Here is a 19,260-nt window from a genome sequence, read left to right on the forward strand (position 1 = left end):
CACAAGCAGGTCTGGGATGCAGCCCCTCCATCCCCTGGTTCTCCTCCCATGGGAGAGCTGCTCCTTTCCTGTGGGAGCAGCTCTGTGAGACGAGGCCGAATAGGCTACCATCCCTTGCTCAGAGGAAGAACCATCAGTGGGCAGCCATCCAGGAGAACCGGTTTGGCAGCTGGAGCAGAGTGGGAGGTGGGTGGGGACCCAACAGCCAACCTGTCTCAACTGGTCTGGGCCTCTTGGCCAGTAGGTGGCCAGAGCCAGGTCTGGCCAGGGCTCCCCGAGTGGGCCCAGTCTCCCTGCAGCTCCAGGGCCCCCAGCTGCCTGGATGTGGGGTGGGACCACCCTGGCCAGGAAGGGGGTCTTTTTTCCTCTGCTTCAGCTCCTTCTACAACCCCAACCAAGCCAGGAGCCCCTTTAGTGTCTCTCCCCCACTCCAGCCCCCTGAACACAGTCCATCCCTCCTTCCAACGCTTCCATAGGTGGCCCTAACCCACCCTGTTCTCCCTGTCACCTCTGCCACCTCTCTCTCAGCTTCTCTGCTCTCAGCTGTCTTTCTAGTTCCTGCTCCTTGCTTTGTCCCTACACCCTCCCCTCCCTTATCCTGCCTGCTCTGTCATCCTCGATCTTCACCCCATGTCCTATCACCTCTTCACTGTCTTCCCAGACGTGCCCGGCTTTGGCGGCAGGCAGGGCTCACTCCTCACCTTGGCCTCTCTCACTCTCTACCCTGCCCATCCTCCACCCCCCAGCCAGAGGCCTCTGCAGGATGGGATTAAGCCTGGGACCCCTCACTAAACCAAGGAGAGGGAGGGGCTCAAGATCCAGATGGGATGGGTAAGAGGCAGCCAGGAAGAGGGGGTGGCCAAGCCAGGACCCCCATCCATAAACCCCCAAGCCACCTCTCTACACTGCAGCCAGCCCCACCCCCAGCCAAGTGTGACCCCACAGGGGAAGGGGGTGGAGGGGCACACCTCCGGATATTTGCCTGGGGCCACCCCTTCCCTCTGGGCACTGCATGGAGGGCAGGACAAACAGAGGAACTCTCCATGTTTATAATGATCAGGCGGGAGCCCCACCCTGGGGCAGTTCCAAGTACAGCAGGTTCCCACACCAGCCCCCCCCCTTCCACCAAGTCCCCAAACTCCTGATCTTATGGGAGCCCCAGGAGGGAAGGGAAAGGAGCTACTACGCAAAGGGAGGGGCCTGTGCCAGGAATGGGGGTGGGGGGTGGGGGGAAAGCGTGGGTGCTGGGGTTCCCAAGCAAGCTCAGAACTTGGGAGTCAGACAACCCAGGGCCTAAACCCTGGCTCTACTGCTACACATTGTGCCACCCCCTTTCTGTACCTGTGAAGTGGTCAATGACAACTCTGAGCTCACTGTGTGTCCCTGGGCCAGCAGCTCAGCCGCTCTGTGCCTCAGTTTCCTCCTCTGTTAAAAGAGGACTACGACAGCACCAGCTTCCCAGAGTTCTTATGAGTCACAGACAGCACAGGTCCTGATGGCTGGCCCCTCGGCAATCGTATACAGTAAGGAAGTGTGTCATCACTGGAGCAGCAGCCAATACTTACTGAGCACCTACTGGGTGCCAGCCCCTCTCTAAGCACTCAACCCAGAGTCCCCCATTTAATTTGCATACTTGACCCAGGAGGAAGGGGTCATTATGAGGCTTCTGTTACAGACAAAAACAAAAAAAACAAGGCACAGAGAGGGCACTCTACTTGCCCAGGTCACACAGCTTGGTAGCAGTGTGGACATGAGACTCCAGGCCTGTCTAACCCAGAGCCGGGGCCCCAGCAGTTCTCAGGATTAACGGCACCTGCCTCTTCAGAGATTCAAGTGTGTGGAGCCCTGCTCAGTGCTCTCTGTGCCTAATCCCATTCCCTCCTCACAATAACCTGTGAGATAGGTATTTCATCATCCCCAATTCACAGATGGGGACCCTGAGGCCTAGAGAGGGGTGCTCCTTGTCCAGGGCATCCAGGATGTGAACCTGGGGGGTTGGGCACCAAATTCCAGGCTCTTTCCTGCCTGCCCTCCCCTGAGGGTTACAGCGATGTTATTGTTTTTGTCACCATCACCTCCGAAGCTGTCCTGGCCCCATCCACTGTCTGGACTGTGCCCTTCCTCTCCTGCTCTGAACCCTTCTGAGGGGGAGGGTCCCCACTTCCTATCTGACTGTCCCAGGCCCCCAGGAGTAGTGGGAGACAGCACAAGTGGGGCTCCTGCCCCCTGTCCTCCCCTGCGCCTTGGTTCTTCACCCACCTTTCCACAGGCCTTTGGCATGACAGTCTGCAGCGGGAAAGATATGCAAAAGCCAGTCCCTGCCACCAATGTGGCTCGCTGAGGCTCGCCCCAGTTCTTACACTGCCACCACCACCACCACAAGGGGACCCCATGACCCTGCACAGATGCCAATGCTGAGCTCACTGACTCCCTATAACCTCGGTAGAGCAGCTATTCTCATCCCCATTTTGCAGATGCAGAGACTGAGGCTCACAAAGGTGAAATCCCTCTCTAAGGTCACCAAGCAGAGCTGGGCCTGGAACACAGTTCAATTCACTTGAGAGCTGACATCCTTAAACCCTGTGCTGGCCCCCAAGGCTGATCACCTCTCTGTTCTCTCCTCCCACGTAGCCCCCTCACTCACTCTGCCCTGGCCACACAGGCCTCCTTGATATTCTTCAAACCCTAGAAATGTCCCCACCTCAGGGCCTTTGCACTGGCGGCTGCCCCACCTGCTGGAACTCTCTTCTCAATGATTTGCACATGGCTCTCTCCTGCCTTCCCTCCACCCACATCTGAGCGCAAATGTCCCTGTTCATGTCCTATCACTCTCTATGTCCCTTTCCCTGCTTTATTTTTCCTTATTGCATTCACCACATACATTGTGTGTGTGTGTGTGTGTGTGTGTGTGTGTGTGTGTCTGTGCATTTGTGTGACATTCTTCAGTGTCTGCCTCACCCACAAGAATATCAGCTCCACCAGGGCAGGCGTGTCATCCATCTTGCTCCCCACTGTACCCCAATGCTTGCAGCATGGCCAGGGCCATAGTCAGCACTCAAGGACATTTGGTAAATGAACTGATTCATCTGTGCCTGCTACGCTACTGCCATGCTCGCAGGCCTCAGACTCTACCCAGGCAGTCCTGTGAAACTGGCAGAGAAAGCCCTGGAAACCAGAGGCAGAGAGGGTGAACCAGTAACCCCAGAGACAGAACCAAGAAGGACAGTGTGCAGCCACCAGCCAGGACACAGGCGCCTCTGAAATCTAGTGCTTGATCCCAAGAATACAGGACCATTTTGCATCCTACTCTAAAATGTTTGTTTCAATTTCAAAAAAAACAAATCTTTTGTATTTAGCATGTGGGACAGGCAGTTTCCGACTTGTCCTAGCAAAAGCTTCAGGTTTTCCAGTCACCCAGCACTGACTTGCTCTACCCTCTGGCCTTTCATAAGAAAATGGTACCCCCTCCCTCCTGAGCCCAGGAGGAAGAGCAAGAGCCGCTGTGTTGTGTGTGTGTGTGTGTGTGTGTGTGTGTGTGTGTGTGTGTGTGTGTGTGTAAAACTCCTGCCCCACCCCCCAGGCTCTAAATAAAACTGCGCTCCTGGCACTAGAGGGAGCTGACCCAGCTGGAACCCAGGGGCCCAGGGGCAGAGCAGGGGATGTGGCTGGGGTAACAGCCATCCTTTCATATTCACCAATGTGGAACCCTAAACCAGGAAGGGGACCGCAAAGCATGCATTGTCCCCAGCCTGCACTCAGGGTTTCTACTACTGGCTACTGTTCACCCGTCTGCAATGATCGTTACCTACCAGCAGCAGGAAGCCCCCTCCCTGCCTCAGTTTACCCTCTTAACTCCCTAGGCTGTGCTCTGATGATGAATGGGGAGTCCAGCTGCCTTTCCTGGCCCACAGCAGGCTCACTGCCCCCCTTAACATCCCACGCCGTTCCCACCTCCACACCTTTGCTCAGCTCTTGCTACCCACCTGCACCACCGCCCTATCCGAATCCCTCTTCAGCCCTCCCACCCTGAGCCTAGTCCCAAGGAATCCTCACACATCTGGTCCCCAGGCCCCGCCTCAAGCTTTGGGACTGCCATATACCCAAGACCCCTACTCAGCAAACACCTACTCTACCCACAATTGACCCCATGACACTCAACGCCACCCACCATCCAACCATCACTGTCTACTGAGGGCTGAACTCTCACTTTCTAGGGGAAGGAGGCTGCCAATAAATGAGATAAATCAGAAAACTGGCTCGTTAAGTCAGATGATAAGTGCTGAGGAGAAAAATAAAGCGGGGATCAGGAGGGTAAGGGGAGGTCAGAATTTTCAATGATGTGGTCAGGGGGGGGCCTTCCGGAGAAGGTGACATTTGAGCAGGGACCTGAGGGACGAGGAGAGAGGGAGCCATGTGGGCAGCGGGAACAGCCAGGGAAAATATCCTGAGGCAGGAACATGCTTGCAGCAGTCAAGCAGCAGAGAGGAGCCCAAGCACCTGGAGCCGGGGGAGGGGGGACCAGAGGTGAGAGGGGAGGGCAGGCAGGTAGCTGGGGGTGAGGAGGGCAGATTGCATAGGGACTTGTGGGCTTTTACTTGAGCGAGATGGAGCCACAGGATGGTTCTGAGCAGGGGAGGGATGGAGCCTGACACAGGTGTTTACAGGCTCCCTCTGGCAGTGTGGGGCATGGACTCTGGACGTGGGACAGGCGCAGGGGAACCAGGGAGAAAGAGGGTGTGATGGCCCAGTGGGAGACAAGGGTAGGCGGAACCACATGGGGGTGGCAGAAGGGGAAGAAGTGGGCAGGCTCCAGGCCTGCTATGAAGGTCGAGATGGCGGGACTTGCTGAGGACTGACACCACCGTTAGTAATAGCTGGAATGTGAGCTCCCTGGGGACGGGCGCCTGGTCTGGTCTTGCCCATCACTGCATCCCCCAGTGCCTGGCACACTATAGCACTTGGTCCACTCTCTCCTGGCCTTTAGCATAACCTAACATGTTACATGGTGATGTGTGTGTGTCTACTGTCTCCCCGCTAAGTCTGTGGCTCAATGCAGGCAGGAACCACGTTTCAGTTGGTTACAGACGGATCCCAGCACCTAGAGCAGGTCACCCCTTCGTGGTAGCTGAGTGGATGGTGAGGACACACACATGCTTCTGTGCTGACTCTGGCCTGGGTCTGCGCCAGGCATGCAGACCAGGCCACTCTGAACCCTCTGAACAGTTCCTGGGTGAGTAAGTGGGTATGTGCCGAGTCCTCTTCCTTCCTGTTTCCCCAAACCAGGAAACAGGCCCAGAGACGGGAAGTAATTGCCCAGGGCTCCCCAGCACCAGGTCACAGAAGCCCCCGTGCTGACCCACGGAGGAGGCCCTGTTGATGCCACCTCAGCCTCCTACTTCCCGGTCCAGCCAAGGCCTCCACTCCAGACAACAGACCCCAGAGGTTTATGGGACAAGAACCAGGACAGGGACAACTCCACGAGCAATGGCCAGAACCAGGATCAGAGAGGCTGCCTTGGGTAGGAGGGAATCTGGAGGCATGTTAAACAAACAAAACTCTCCAAAGGCTCCCCCTTGGCTCAAACTCCCTACTGCGACTTAACAAGCACTGCCCAGTAGGCCCTGCCAACATTGGGACCTCCTCTCTTCCTGTCACTTCACTCCAACCACACTGGCCACCTCCTCTTTAAGCCCGTTGCAGCCTCAGGGCCTTTGCACCTACTGGTCCCTCTGCCCAGAGCTACATGGTTCACCCTTGCTTGATATTCAGGTCTTAGTGCAAATAAAACCTCCTCAGAGAGACCTTTCCTGACCTCCCGACAAAATATGCACCCCTTCTTTATATTTCTCTGTGGCATTTATTACCACCTGGCATCATATACCTGTTGACTGTGGGTCCCCTCTTCCACCCCTCCACCCAGTAGAATGTTGGCTCCCGGAGAGCAGGGGCCTTTGTCTTGTTCTTGCTGTATCCCTTGCATCCAGAACAGGACCTAGGCACACAGTAGGCAATCGGTAAATATCTGTGGGACAAAGGAGTGATGCCCTTGCCGGTGTGATGAGTCTGGACCCTGAAGAGAAACAGCAGGGAAGGGTGTTGGGGGCAGAGGGCAAACAGGAGTCGCTGGGCACATCCCACACTGCCTAGTCTGACCTTGATGCCTGAGAAGGAACTGGGGCCTACGTCTTTTAAATAACTTTCCAAACACAAGAGGCACTCCACTGGGAGCCCATTCCCCAAGCCTTTCCCACCACAGGGAGACACACTCCAGCCACGCGGCCTAAGGGTGGGACTCTGAGGAAGGGGCAGCATATCTGGGTTACAGGCAAGAGGCAAATCATATAGTGAGGGATGCTGCCAGAAGTCTGTGAGGCCCCCCAATTGGTGAAATCCCATAAAAACACACAGATCGGGTTCATGCTGGCCTTGGGAAGCAGGGCCTGGAGTTGGCCATCTGGGGAGTGAGCAGCAGCCCTGTTCTCCGTGTTCTGTCCACATGCAGCGCCATCCTCCCCCACCGGGCCTTCGCACAGACGGTGCCAGTACAGGGACTCAGCAGGCAGACTGCCCAGGCTCAGGCACCAGCTCCACACTGCCAAGCTGTGTGACCCTGAGTAAGTGACTCAACTTCTCTGGGCCTCAGAGTCCTTGTCTGCAAACTGTGTCGGGACAATCGGATGAGATGACACATGCAAAGCATTTACAACAGTGTGTGATGCCCAGTGGGTCCTCACTACAGGCTAGCTGTTGTTATTATTACTGCCGCTGTTGTTGTTGTTGCTGCTGCTGCTGCTGCTGCCGCTGCTGAATGAATAAAAGAACAAATAAATAAAAGAGGATGCTGGGCAAGTCCTCTCCTGGCCAGTCTTACTGTCTGTGTTAAGTCTTACTTTTTCCAGGGCTGGGATGGGGAGTGTAATGGGCTGCTACTATCTGAGGACAGGTCTGCTTCTCCTGCTGGGCTGGCAACCTCAGAGGGGACAGGGCCTGGGCCATCTCAGCCACCCTGTGTTCCCAGCCCTGCCCAGCATGGGGGAGGGGGGCACAGCTCAAAGTGTGGCTAAATGAAGAGACACTGCTTCCTTTACTCAGCTGGGCTCAGGCCAGTGCTCAGAGCCCCCAGGGAGGCCAGGCAGCTCCTCTGGCAGCCCCAGGCTCGGATATCTCCTCCCCTCCTGGCCAGGCACAACAGGGCACAGACACAGAGGGCACTGTTGGTACCCCTCACCCCCCAGGGACTCCCAGGGTGGGGATGAATGCCACAACAAACCTGAGTGTGGGTGAGCCCACAGGGACTGGGGAAATCAGATTAGACTTCATTCATTCCTCCCCAAGGCAAGGCAGGAAGGAGGGAGAGGGGACAGGCAGAAAAGAGGCTCTGGAGGCCTCCCAGGTCTCTGGAACCCAAGCCCTCTCTTGCCATGCAACTCCCTGCCACACGCACACGCGCACACACACACGCACTCACACATGCACACATACACGCACACGCACTCGCACACGCGCCCTAAACACAGAAGCACATGAAGATGCCCCACAGCACTCAGGCTGTCTGCAGAGACCATGACACAGACATGCAGCACGGACATCCAGCCACACAACCACAGATGCACAGGAACACACACAGTGGTGGCACAGAAACTGCCTGAGCAGCCAGAGGCAGAGGCAGCTGCCCCAGCTCCACCCCAGCGGGTCTGTACAGGAGCCTGGGCCTGGGGACATCCCACCCTGAGCCTCACCTCCCATCTCTGGGATATGGGCCCCCCAGAGCAAGCCGGGTGGAACTGGGAGGCATCAACTGGAGAACATGGGGGAAGCAGTCTTAAAGAAGGGGGCCTAGTTCAGAGGAAGCTCTCAGCATGGAAGGGCCAGTGCACTGGGGCAGCCCACAGCTGGGTCCCCAAAGAAGCCACAGATCCAGGACCCCTCCACAAATACCGTAAAGACACCCCCCCCCCCCGGAGATGCAGGCACTCCCAAAAGAGATCCACAGACACACACCAATGACACACACGATACAGACCTGGGCCACTACCTAGAAACCCAGACACAGACACACAATTCCACAGACACTCCATAACTGCCAGACTTTCCTAGAAAGGCGGACCCAGGACCCCATACACACACCGAGGGACACTTCCCAACACACAGGCCACATGGCCCACACACCCTAGACCCACACCCGGCAGGTAAGGTAATGAGACCTCACGTCAGACCCAGGCACACACCCACAGCCAACGCCAGGGTCACCCAGAGTGACCCAGGGAGGCACAGCCCCTCAGCACTACCCCCATGCAAACCAGACCCCAGGAATTTGTTCCGCTCAGGGCCCTGCACGGAGACACATGATGAGCCCCGGCACAAGCACCCCACCATGAACGTACGGTGGAAACACAGCGACCCTGCCTCTGGCCCTAAGAAAGGTGTGGCCCCTCGCGCACATGCTCAAGCTGGCTCGGGTGGCAAGGCGGCAGAACTGCCCTCCCCACACCCAGTGCAGCTCTCCTGCCTGAGGCCAGGGCCAGCTCACCTCTACCATCCTCTTCCCTTGGTCCTGGGCCACCCTCAGTGGGACAGGCCAGTAGACAGAGAGACTTCCAGCTGGGAGAGCAGGGAGCAGGCATCCAGGGGCTCCTCTGGCCCTCAACGCGGGTGCCCACCAAGGAGAGTTGGCTGGGCTCTGCACCCCAACCTCCCCGGCAGCGGGTGGTGACGCGGCCCTGCCCTGGCAGGAGTTCTGGCAGGAGTTGAGCTCGGCTGTGGCTCCAGCCCACGGGAATGGGGAGAGGGAAGGGGGAGGGGGGAAGGGAGAGCTAGAAGGAGGCGGGGCAGAGCCTGGAGAGCCTGGGCCACATGACCACAACTGCCCCAGCAGAGGGAGGGGCTCGGCAATGACACAGGAACAGGGGACCCCAACCACAGCCCTTGCTTCACAGGGCCAGTCCCCCACTAGCACACGCACCCCCACTTTGCTCCTCATGCCAGGCTATGGGGCCATCAGGTTTGAAATCACCACCTAGGCTGAGGGGAAGGACAGAGGAACATGGGATGAGTGGAGGGGGGGCTGGAGATGGGGGGCTTGCTCTCTTCCTTCCTCCTCCCACTCCCAGGCTGTGAGGCTAAGAACTCGAGCGGGCCCCACAAAGGGGTCTCTCCCCCTCTGCCCCACTCACTTATGAGGACGAACCTGAGACTTGCAGCCTAACCAGGAGGGGAAGACCCAGATCATGGTGAGCCCCACATCGCCATCTCTAGGTGTGAGAGTGGGGCTAGGCGATATGGATGGCGGGAATGGGGAGAAAGGCGGGGAGGGCTGGGACTTCTGTGTGCCATGCTGCTCTGTCATGCCAGGATGCAACTAACCCTTCTGAAAATAAGTGGCCCATGTTTATGAAGAACTAACTTTGGGCCAGGCCCTCCTCTTAGCATTGACACGCATTCAGTCATTTTACCTCACTGCTGTCCTAAATGGATAGGTACTTCATCAGGCCCATTTACAACAGAGGAAACTAAGGCCCGGAGAGGCTGAGTGACTTGCCCAAGGCCCCCGGCAGGGAGGTTAGGTGCCCACCTTCCAAGGGAGGCCATCTGTCCCAGTGCCTGTGCCCTGAACCAACTTTGAGCAGCAGGCTGGCCTGCTCAGAACCCCCATTCCAGAAGAGGAGAAAAAGAGCTCAGAGACTGGGAGGAGGGGGCACTGAGAAGGGGCTGTGGTGGCTCTGTCCCTCCACCCCCTTCAGATCTCACTTCCTCCATGGGGCCTTTCCAGGCCCAGGTCAGAGCTCCTGGTGTGAAGTTTCTTTCTGCCATAGGGGACTTAGGGGACAAGGGCTGGGCTGCCTGGTTCATCCCTAGTCACCCTTCGGGCCCTACTTCAGGTACCCACTCCTGAAGGAAGCCCTCCCTGACACCCCAAGCTGCCCCTCCAGGCTGTCACTGTCTCTGATGTCTATCGCCCCCACTGGTTCACACACCTGCTGAGCTCCTAGCACATACAAGGCAGGCCTGCTGGAGGTCTTGAGAATTCAGTGAACAAACTAGACAAAATTCCCTGCCTGGGGACTGACACCGAGTAGGACTGTTCCCCCACTAGGGGGGTCCTTTGAGTGGCAGGGACTGGGTTAGCAGGTGGCAGTGAGTGAGCCCAGTGAGAACAGTAATTAAGTGGCCCAGGAGGGCAGAAGGACAGACACCTGTGTCCTTCCCATTCCCTCACCTTGACTGTTCCTACAGCAGTCAACTCCCCCCAAGACTTTACCACTCAGACCAGGAGGCCTGCGCTGGCTCTGAGGGCCGGGAAGCCCCTCTACCCCTCTCCTGTCTATCACCTGCCCACCAAGCTGGGGGCTTCCAGCAGGGCCTGTGGCCACAGGAGGGCAGGTAGGGGACGCCAAAAGTCACAGATCCCAAGCCACCCCTCCCCCGCTAGGGTGGAGCACCTGTCAGGCACCCGCCCAGAGAGAAGCCAAATGGGGCGGGCTCCCCTAACCTTCCCAAACCGGACAGGCTGGTTTGTGCTCTGGTGGGGGAGGCGGTCAGAGATTGGGCAGTTCTGGCCAGTCAGGGGAAACTAGGTCCCAAGGGGAAGGATGGGGGAGGGAGCACCCCACCTCCAGCAGTGACACTGGAAACGGGGTTCTCCTGGTGATAGGCCTCAGGGGCTGGGAGAGGTCGTCCAAGATCCTCTCAGACTGGAATAGATCTTTATTATAGAACTTTTAAACATGCCCCCAAATAGAGATTAAACCAATGAACCCCCATAAAATCCACCACTCAGATTCTCAACTATTAACATTCTGCCGCATTTGGGCTTCCCTTTCTTCCCTTCTCTCCTTTCCTTCTCCCTGTCTCAGTGTGTCTCTTTACAATACGGGCACGTGGTTCAAAAGCCAGTGGCACCAGAGGGTGAACAATGATAGGACGGCCCTTCCTGGCCTGCCCAGCTTGGCCCTGGAGGCAACCTCTACTAGAGTTTCTCTTTTTTCCTTTCTGAGACAGCCTACCCGTGTGTGTGTGTGTGTGTGTGTGTGTGTGTGTGTGTGTGTGTGTGTGTGTGTGTGTGTGTGTGTGCGTGCGCGCGCGCGCGCGCGCGCAATACACTTGCATGCTTTTTAAAAAACCATAAATGACAGCACACCACACACACTCTGCACCTTGCTTTTCTCAAGAACATTTCTTGGCCCTCCTGTGCTGCTGGCACCAGGAGTTTGGCAGGATCTAGCAGAGGAAGACGCACACCTGCGACCTGGCAAGCACTCTCCTGTGTACCTACCCAGCAAAATGCGTCCCTTGGGCCCTCGGGGCATGTGTGGGAAGGTTCATGCAGCATGGTCTGAATTGGCCAGAGGCTGGAAACAAAACCAATGCTCGTCCACGGGAAAAGGATAATAAATTGTGAGCTACTGGCTCCATGGAACAGTACACAACAGTGACAATGAATGATCACAGCTACAGTGTTAAATAGGAGAAACAAAATATAACACATCCTAGGATTTTGTTCCAAAAAAGTTCAAAACCAGACAAACCTAAATATGCTGTGTAGGGGTGGGTGCGTACAGATGTGGTAAAACCAAAGAGGAAAGCAAGGCAGTGACTGCTTCAGAAGTCAAGAGAGGGGCTGCCCCTGGGGGTGGGGAGGGCCTGGAAGGGGTTTCCGTGGGGCTGGCAGCTGATTCTTCATCTGGAGGGTCGCTACGTGGATCTTTCCTTTATATTTAGTAATTGGTTATGCTATACATTTATGCTTTATGTGCTTTCCAGCAATGTACAAGTATACTAACAATTTATATTCTTTTAAAATTTTATTCCATTTATTTATATTTTTATATTTATTAGTATAACGTTAATATAACTTTAAAGAAAAATATATACGGTATATGTTTTAGTGATCTTTCCATGTCTTGATCTCTGCAAAGCGCAGCCCTGCGTGGAAGGGCCGAGGTGCCTGGAGCCTGTCCCCAAGGAGCCTGGTTGGTGGTTTCCAGACGCTCGTTCTTACAAACAGTGCAGCAATGATAACCGTGTGCAGATGTCATCTCACAGATATGCCGATGTGCCTGTGGGCCAAACGCCTAGAAGTGGGACTGTCAGGAAGAGCTCAGCACCACCAAGCTTGCCGGTGTGAGGGCCTCGTGGCCCAGGGTGCTGTCAAACTCTCTGATCCTTGCCAGTCAGATGGGTGAAGTCTGGCCCCTGTCGGCCTAGTTTTCATCTGCATTTTTTCTGCTTAGTAGGATGCACATCCTTTCATAGTCATAAAAGCCACCAGAATTCCGTTTCTGCTAAGTGTCTCTTCAAAGTCATAGCCTATTTTCCTGTGGGGTCAGAGAGGCCTTTGTAAACCCAATGTCCCTCACCTGCTGAAAGCCTCTTGGGGCCTGCACAGCTAAAGCCACCTCTCGGCCTCAATTCCCCACACTCTCTTCCCCAGTCATTGGCTCCAGTAGCATGCATTCCTTCCTACATTCACGGATTCCATCAAAAGAGATCCAATGAGTAGCCACCATGTGCCACCCAGGCTAGAGGTGGGTGGGTAGGTGGGTGTCGCATGGTCCTTGCCCAGTGGGACTTGGCGTGAAGGATCACACAAATGAAATGTGAAAGTCAGCCGAGATACACTGCCTGAGGACAAGGACGTGGTGGAGCCAGGCCACAGGGCAAGCCGGGGGGAGGAGGCAGGTGCTGAGGATAGGCCTGCATTTGGAAGATGGAACTCCGGCTGCCTTGTCTGTGGAGGATGGGACCAAAGGGGCCTGAGTGGGTGTGGGGACAAGTGACAAGACTGCAGTACTGCTCCAGGCAACTGACGAAGGCAGCCAGGAACACTGGACATGGAGAGTGGGGGACAGGCCAGAGCTATGTCTGCCAAGAAAAACAACACTTACTGATGAGTCAGATATGGGGGCTGAGGACGAGGCAGGTGCCAAGGGTTGACTCTGAAATTGGGTAAACGACAGTGCCATCTTCCACACAAAGGAGCCTGAGAGGAGCTCCAAAAATGCCAGGTCCCCGGCCCTGGAATAGCTCAATTCTGAAAAAGATGAATAAAGTGGGAGGACTCACTGTCTCCAATATGAAGGCCTACTAGGTAGCTGCAGTCATCAGGACAGTGTGGATAAACACACGGATCAGAAGAGAGAACCCAGAAACAGACCCACACAAATACAACCAACTGGGTTTTAAAACACTGATTTTTAAAAGTAGTCATGGGGATGTAAAGTACAGCATAGGGAATATCATCAATAATATGATATTAACTATGTATCATGCCAGGTGGTACTAGGCTAGTCAAGGGGACCACTTCTTAAATTATATAAATGTCCAACCACTAAAAAATAAAAAAAGAAAAGAAATTGATTTCTTTTCATTGTGGTAAAATATACATATTTATCATTCTAATCATTTGTAAAGTGTATAATTCAGTGGCATTACATACAGTCACAATGTTGTGTAGTAACCATCATCGCTATCTACACCCAAAACTTTTTCATCATCTCCAACAAAAATCCTGTACCCGTTGAACAGTGCCTCCCCGTTTCCCCTGCCCTCAGGCCCTGGTAACTTCCCTTCCACTTTCTGTCTCTATGAATTTGCCTATCCTAAAGACCTTATATAAGTGGAATCTTACAATATTTCTCCCGTGTTTGGCTCATTTCACTCAGCATAATGTTTTCAAGGTCCATCCATATGGTAGCATATATCAAAATTTCCTTCCTTTTTACGGCTGAATAACATTCCATTGTGTGTATATATCACCTTTTGTTTATCCATTCATCTGTTAATAGATACTTGGGTTGTTTCCACTTTTTAACTACTGTGAATAATGCAACTATGAACACTGGTGTACAAATATCTGTCCAAGTCTCTGCTTTCAATTCTTTTGGATATACACCTAGGAATGGAATTGCTGGGTCATATGGTATTTAACCTTCGGAAACTACTGCACTGTTTTCCACAGTGGTACGCCATTTTACATTCCCACCAGCAATGCACAAGGTTCCAATTTCCCCACATCCTCACCAAACACTTGTTATTTTCCAATTTTTTTGGATAATAGCCATCCTGGTAGGTGTGAAGTAGTATCTCATTATGGTAACTTATTTTTGACAAAGAAGCATAAGCAATTCAATGAAGACAGCATTTTCAACAAATGGTGCTAGAACAACTGGAGATCCATATGCAAAAAAAGAGAACCTTAATCCAAACTCACACTTTGTACAAACATTAACTCATGGATTATAGACTTAAATGTACAATGTAAAACTATAAAACTTTTAGAAAACAGATTTTCGGGGTCTAGGGCTAGGCACAGAGTTCTCAGAGTTGATACCAAAAACATGATCCATAAAAGGAAAAATTAATAAAGTATACCTCATCAAAATTAAACTTTTGTTCTGCAAAAGTCCACGTGAAGAGGATAAAAAGCTACAGACTAGGAGAAAATATTTATACACTGCATATCTGACAAGGGACTAGTATCTAGAAGAGATAAAAAAAACTCTCAAAACTCAACAGTAAAAAAACCAAACAAGCCAATTAGAAAATGGACAGAAGACGTGAAGAGACATTTCACCAACGAGGATGCACAGATGGCAGATAAGCACCTGAAAGGATGTTCAATATCAATACCCATTAGAGGAAAGCAAATGAAAGCCACAATGAGTTATCAGCACACACCTGTTAGAGCAACCAAAGTAAAAAACAGTGACAATACCAAATGCTGGTGAGGGTGCAGAGAAACTGAATCACTCACACACTACTGGTGGGAATGTAAGATGGTACAGTCACTCTGGAAAAGAGTGTGGCAGTTTCTTTAAACATGCAACTACTAAACTGCCCAGCAACTGCACTTCTGGCTATCTGTCCCAGAAAAACAAAAATTTTTGTTCACACAAAAACCTGTAAGTGGCTGTTTATGGCCGCTGTATTTGTAATCGCCGCAGACTGGAAACAACTCAGATGTCCTTCAATGGGTAAATGGTAAACAAACCATGGTACATCCATACCATGGAATACTACTCAGCGATAAAAAGGAATGAACTATTGATATAGGCAACAACCTGGATGAATCTCCAGAGAAGATGCTGAGTGAAAAAAAGTCAACCCCAAAAGGTTACATACAGTATGTTTCCATATATATAACATTCTTGAAATGACAGAATTATAAAAATGGGGAACAGACAGATGAGTGGTTGCCAGGAGTTAGGGAAGGGGAGGGGATATGGTTATAAAAAGGCATTATGAAGGATAGTTTTGATGGAATGTTCGTATCTTGATAGTATTGATATCACATTTCCTGCTGTGGTCTTGTACTAACTATAATTTTGCAAGATGTTTCCACTGGCGAAACTGGATATAGGGTATAGGGGCTCTCTCTGAATTATTTCTTGAAACTGTATGTCAGGGCCGGACGAGTGGCGCGTTGGTTAAGAGTTGGCTTGGGACACCAGCTCTGAGCAGCAGAGCCCCGGTTCAGATCCCACAGCAGGGCCAGTGACGCTGCACCATCTACAGCTAAGATGGTGAACTACAGCTCAACCTGAAGCTGGGTGGCAGTGAGTCGCCGGCGACAGTGTAGGCTGCAGTGAAGCTGCAGTGGGCTGCCATAAGCTACCGTGAGTGGCTGGCAGCTGGCGTGAGCAGCTGGCAGCCAGTGTGAGCTGCCAAGAGCTGCCTTGAGCGGCCGTCCAGTGGCTGGCGACCGATCTGCCTCACCTGGGAAGAGCGCAATGATAATACCAACATGGGCCAGTAAAGCGACGTCCTCCACAACTAGACTGAAGAACAAAAGGACAGCAACTTGTCTGTTCCCCTTCCCCGATTCCTCAGTGCTGTTCCCCTCCTCCAATTCCCCAATAAAATCTTAAAAAAAACAAAAACAAAAACAAAAAACCTGTATGTCAATCTACACTTATCCAAAAAATTTTAATTAAAAATAGTAATTTATTAAAAATGCCAGACCTTTTCTCACCTTTTAGCCTTTAAACATGCTGTTCGCTCTCCTTGAAACACCCTTCCACACATTAACTTCTACTCCTCTTTCAGTCTGTAGCTCAGATGTATCCTCTTTCAGGAAGCCCTCCCTGATTTCCTAGAGCCGGGACCTCCCACAAACCTCTGGACTTCCACCACCATAGCCATGACACTCTGGCCTGTGCTTTCCCCAAGGTCACTCTGGGTTGTCACTGCCTGGTGCTGTGTCTGTCTCCTTCACTGAACTTCCAAGTTCCACAAGGGCGGGGCCTTCGGCTCTCAGGTCACCAGCCTGTCCCAGGCATCAGCTAGCACAAGGCTGGATTCAGAGGAGGTACACAGTGAATATCTACAAAATGAATGAGTGAATGGCAATAATGCAATAATACTGACAGCTCACACTTAGTAAGAGGTTTCCATGTGCCAGCTCTCTTTTGAGTGCTTTACATGGATGAAATAACCTTTATACAATCCCATTTTATAAATGGGAAAACTGAGGCCAATAGGTTGAGGGTGCCACATGCCCAAGGTCACCCAGCTAGGAGGTGGCAGAGCCAGGTGGCAAATCCAGGCCTCCAGATCCAGAGCCTTGTTCATAGTAACCTCCACCCCAGAGGGCATTTCCATGAAAGCTGAGATGAGCTCACTAAACAGGACCCTCAGGGGAAGCAGAGGGGCAGGGGATGCAGGGGAAAAGAAGAGGATCTCTCACCTGCAGCCCCCAATCCATTCCCATGTGGAGGGGTGTCTTGCCTGTTTCCAGGGAAGGCCCCTCCATGGTATAGACAGACCCCGGATGGTAACGAGAGCCCTTTCCCTACCTTACAGGTGCTTAGGGAAGGCCCCTTACATGTCGAGAGCCTGTAACTGAATCCCATTTGGTGACCTGTGAAGCCAGCAGTGCCCTCCATGGACAGGAAATGCCCACTTTCATTTGAGGCAGTGGTTTCCAAACGCCTTGCTTAGGGCCTGGGGCAGAAGAGCCCCAGAGCGCCCTCCTGAGGCTCCAGCAGGGCAGGCTGCTTTCATCTGGGGGTTAGGGGCGGGGGATGCTCTGGCCCACATTGGGAGCATCCCTATGGGCATGGGACTTCATTTATCCACCTGGAGAAACCTCAAGTGCAAAATACTGAGAGCAAGCCAAGTCCTGGTGGCCTGGGACTATTTACATACAGTTTAAAAGCTTGTAGAACCGTACAGGATAATATTTGGGGAAGCCAAGGAGAGACCACAGTGAGGTCCTGGGTACCTAGGCACTTTAACCGTGGTAAGAGTGTTTTTTCTCTGAGCTGGGCAGTGGGCCCAAGGAGGTTCATCAGGTGATTCTCTGTTCTCTTGGGGCACCTGAAATCTTTTGTAATACACAAAAAAAGGGGCAATAATTAACAGAAGAAAACAGGGTTGAATTTATTTGCTAATGCTAGAAAGAGCACATGAAGGAGGTGGCATTTGTGGTGCTGACGATCCTTGTCTTGATCTGGTGATTGTTAGATGAGTGTTTGCTTTATAATCATTCATTAAACTGAATAGGGAGGTTTTATACACTTTTCTGTACAAGTCATATTTTACACTCGTGCTCAGGAAACACCAGTGATAGCAATTCTGACAGCTGGAAGCTTCATCTATGCATGCATGTGTTTTCGTACTCTCTCTCTCTCCCACACACACACACCCCCCCAAGGCTGTAACTGCTACTGTAATCAGAGCAGCAGGCCTCCTTGGCCCTTGTAGCTCTTGGCCTGCTTCCTGCAAGGAAGACAAAGGCCTGGAAGCAGCCGGCCCCAGAGCCCTCTGACTCGGTCACAACCCAGGCCTCTCCATATCCCAGCACTCTCATGGCCTGCATGAATCACATTCCCCAGGGAGCCATTCTGACCTCGGAACACACCCAACCACAGCCCCTGCCCTGGCCTGCCCTGGGGCACCACAGCTGGGTACACAGAGTGAAAGGAGTTATTTAGGATTTGGTAAAGCGTCCCCATGGTAAAGCCCCTAGCTGGCTCATCTGTACCTTGTGCTGGAGACACAGGACGACAGTGAGGCCAGCTACAAAGCGTTATGTGCGGGCAGCAGGCTTAGCGCAGAACAAGGCAGTGAGCAGGTGCTGTTAACGCCCCCACATTGCAGAGGAGGAAGGTGAGGCTCAGGAAGGGGAGGTGCTGGCCCAAGGTCACCACGTGTATCAGAGCCAGGATTCCATGGCAGGTCTGACCCTAGCCAAAGTCCATTCACTTAACCATGTTCATTCTCTCCTTCATTCACATGCTCGACAATTCTTTACTATGCACTCAGTGCATGCCAGGCACTTTTTAGGCACTGGGGACACAGGAGTGAGTAAGACAGTCCCTCCTTGGAGCTGACATTCTAGCGGGGGAGATAAGACGATACACAAGTAAACAAAAAAGTACATGACAAGTAGAAGAGGGGACAGAGAGTACAGCCAGGGAGGTCTGAGGGGGTGGCATGTGAGCAATACCAGAGGGAAGTGAGGGAGCCATGTGGGGATTTAGGGAAGAGCACCGAGGGTGGAGGGAATAGCCACTGCAAAAGCCCGAGGACTGGAGCCCTCCTGGTCCATTCCAGGGTGTGCGAGGACGCCAGCATGGCAGGGAGGGAAGGGGCAGTAACACAGTTGAGGTCAAAGAGATCTACACTAAATGCAGACCAGCAGCTCTGCAGCACACATCACGCACCACGCCCTTTTCTGCAGGGGCGGTGGCTGAGGACTGACCACAGCCCTCCAAAGGAGGTATAGTCCCCACCATGTTATGCAGGAGGAGGGAGGCAGGGGATGGGAAAGCGGCTCAGGGTGGCCCAGCTGGCCAAGGGCAGAGCCAGGGCAGGAGTCTGGCTCTGTCCCTAACCACCTGGCTTAACCACCAGGCCAGGCCAAAAGGAGCAGAGTTGAGGGTGAGGGTGGGGGTGGGGCTCGGGGATGGCTCTCAGCTGGGGACCTACAGTCCTAGCAAAGCAGGAGCTCTCAAAGCTGTGCGTCTATGACAATGGTTCACTGGCCACTGGGGGCTAACACTCAGACCTAGCTGCTCCCAGTAGTTCCTGAACTTCAGTCTTTCAGGACCCCCCCCACCCCACTCTGCTGTACCTGGATACCAAGCCCTACTAGGAACAGCTAAAGAATTTTTTCAATCTACTCACTTTTTTTAAAACTTAATTAAATTTATTTTAAAAGTCACCCAGGGGGCCGGCCGAGTGGCGCGATGGTTAAGAACTCGCTTGGGATGCCAGAGGGCCCCGGTTCGGATCCCACATATGAGGGCCAGTGACACT

The 19,260-nt window shown here is 53.1% G+C and overlaps 1 protein-coding gene across 8 annotated transcripts in view; it reads right to left on the bottom strand.

Moving 5' to 3' along the window:
• PAK4 (p21 (RAC1) activated kinase 4) overlaps positions 1–19,260 on the bottom strand; it is a 57,621-nt gene that overhangs the window by 12,188 nt on the left and 26,173 nt on the right. Inside the window, exons 1-2 of one of the 8 annotated variants that reach the window (XM_019666314.1) lie at positions 5,882–5,992; positions 1,342–1,506 (exon numbers count right to left, since the gene is read on the bottom strand). The exons of 3 other annotated variants lie outside the window; for them this stretch is intronic. The gene's annotated coding sequence lies outside the window, so the exon portion shown is untranslated. Of the gene's footprint in view, positions 1–3; positions 155–1,341; positions 1,507–5,881; positions 5,993–8,530; positions 8,780–19,260 lie in introns of those variants that run through there. 4 more of the 8 variants (XM_019666313.1, XM_019666315.1, XM_019666316.1 and 1 more) reach the window with 4 other exon arrangements.

The sequence above is a fragment of the Hipposideros armiger genome, unplaced genomic scaffold, assembly GCF_001890085.2.
Source record: "Hipposideros armiger isolate ML-2016 unplaced genomic scaffold, ASM189008v1 scaffold_466, whole genome shotgun sequence".
NCBI lineage: Eukaryota > Metazoa > Chordata > Mammalia > Chiroptera > Hipposideridae > Hipposideros > Hipposideros armiger.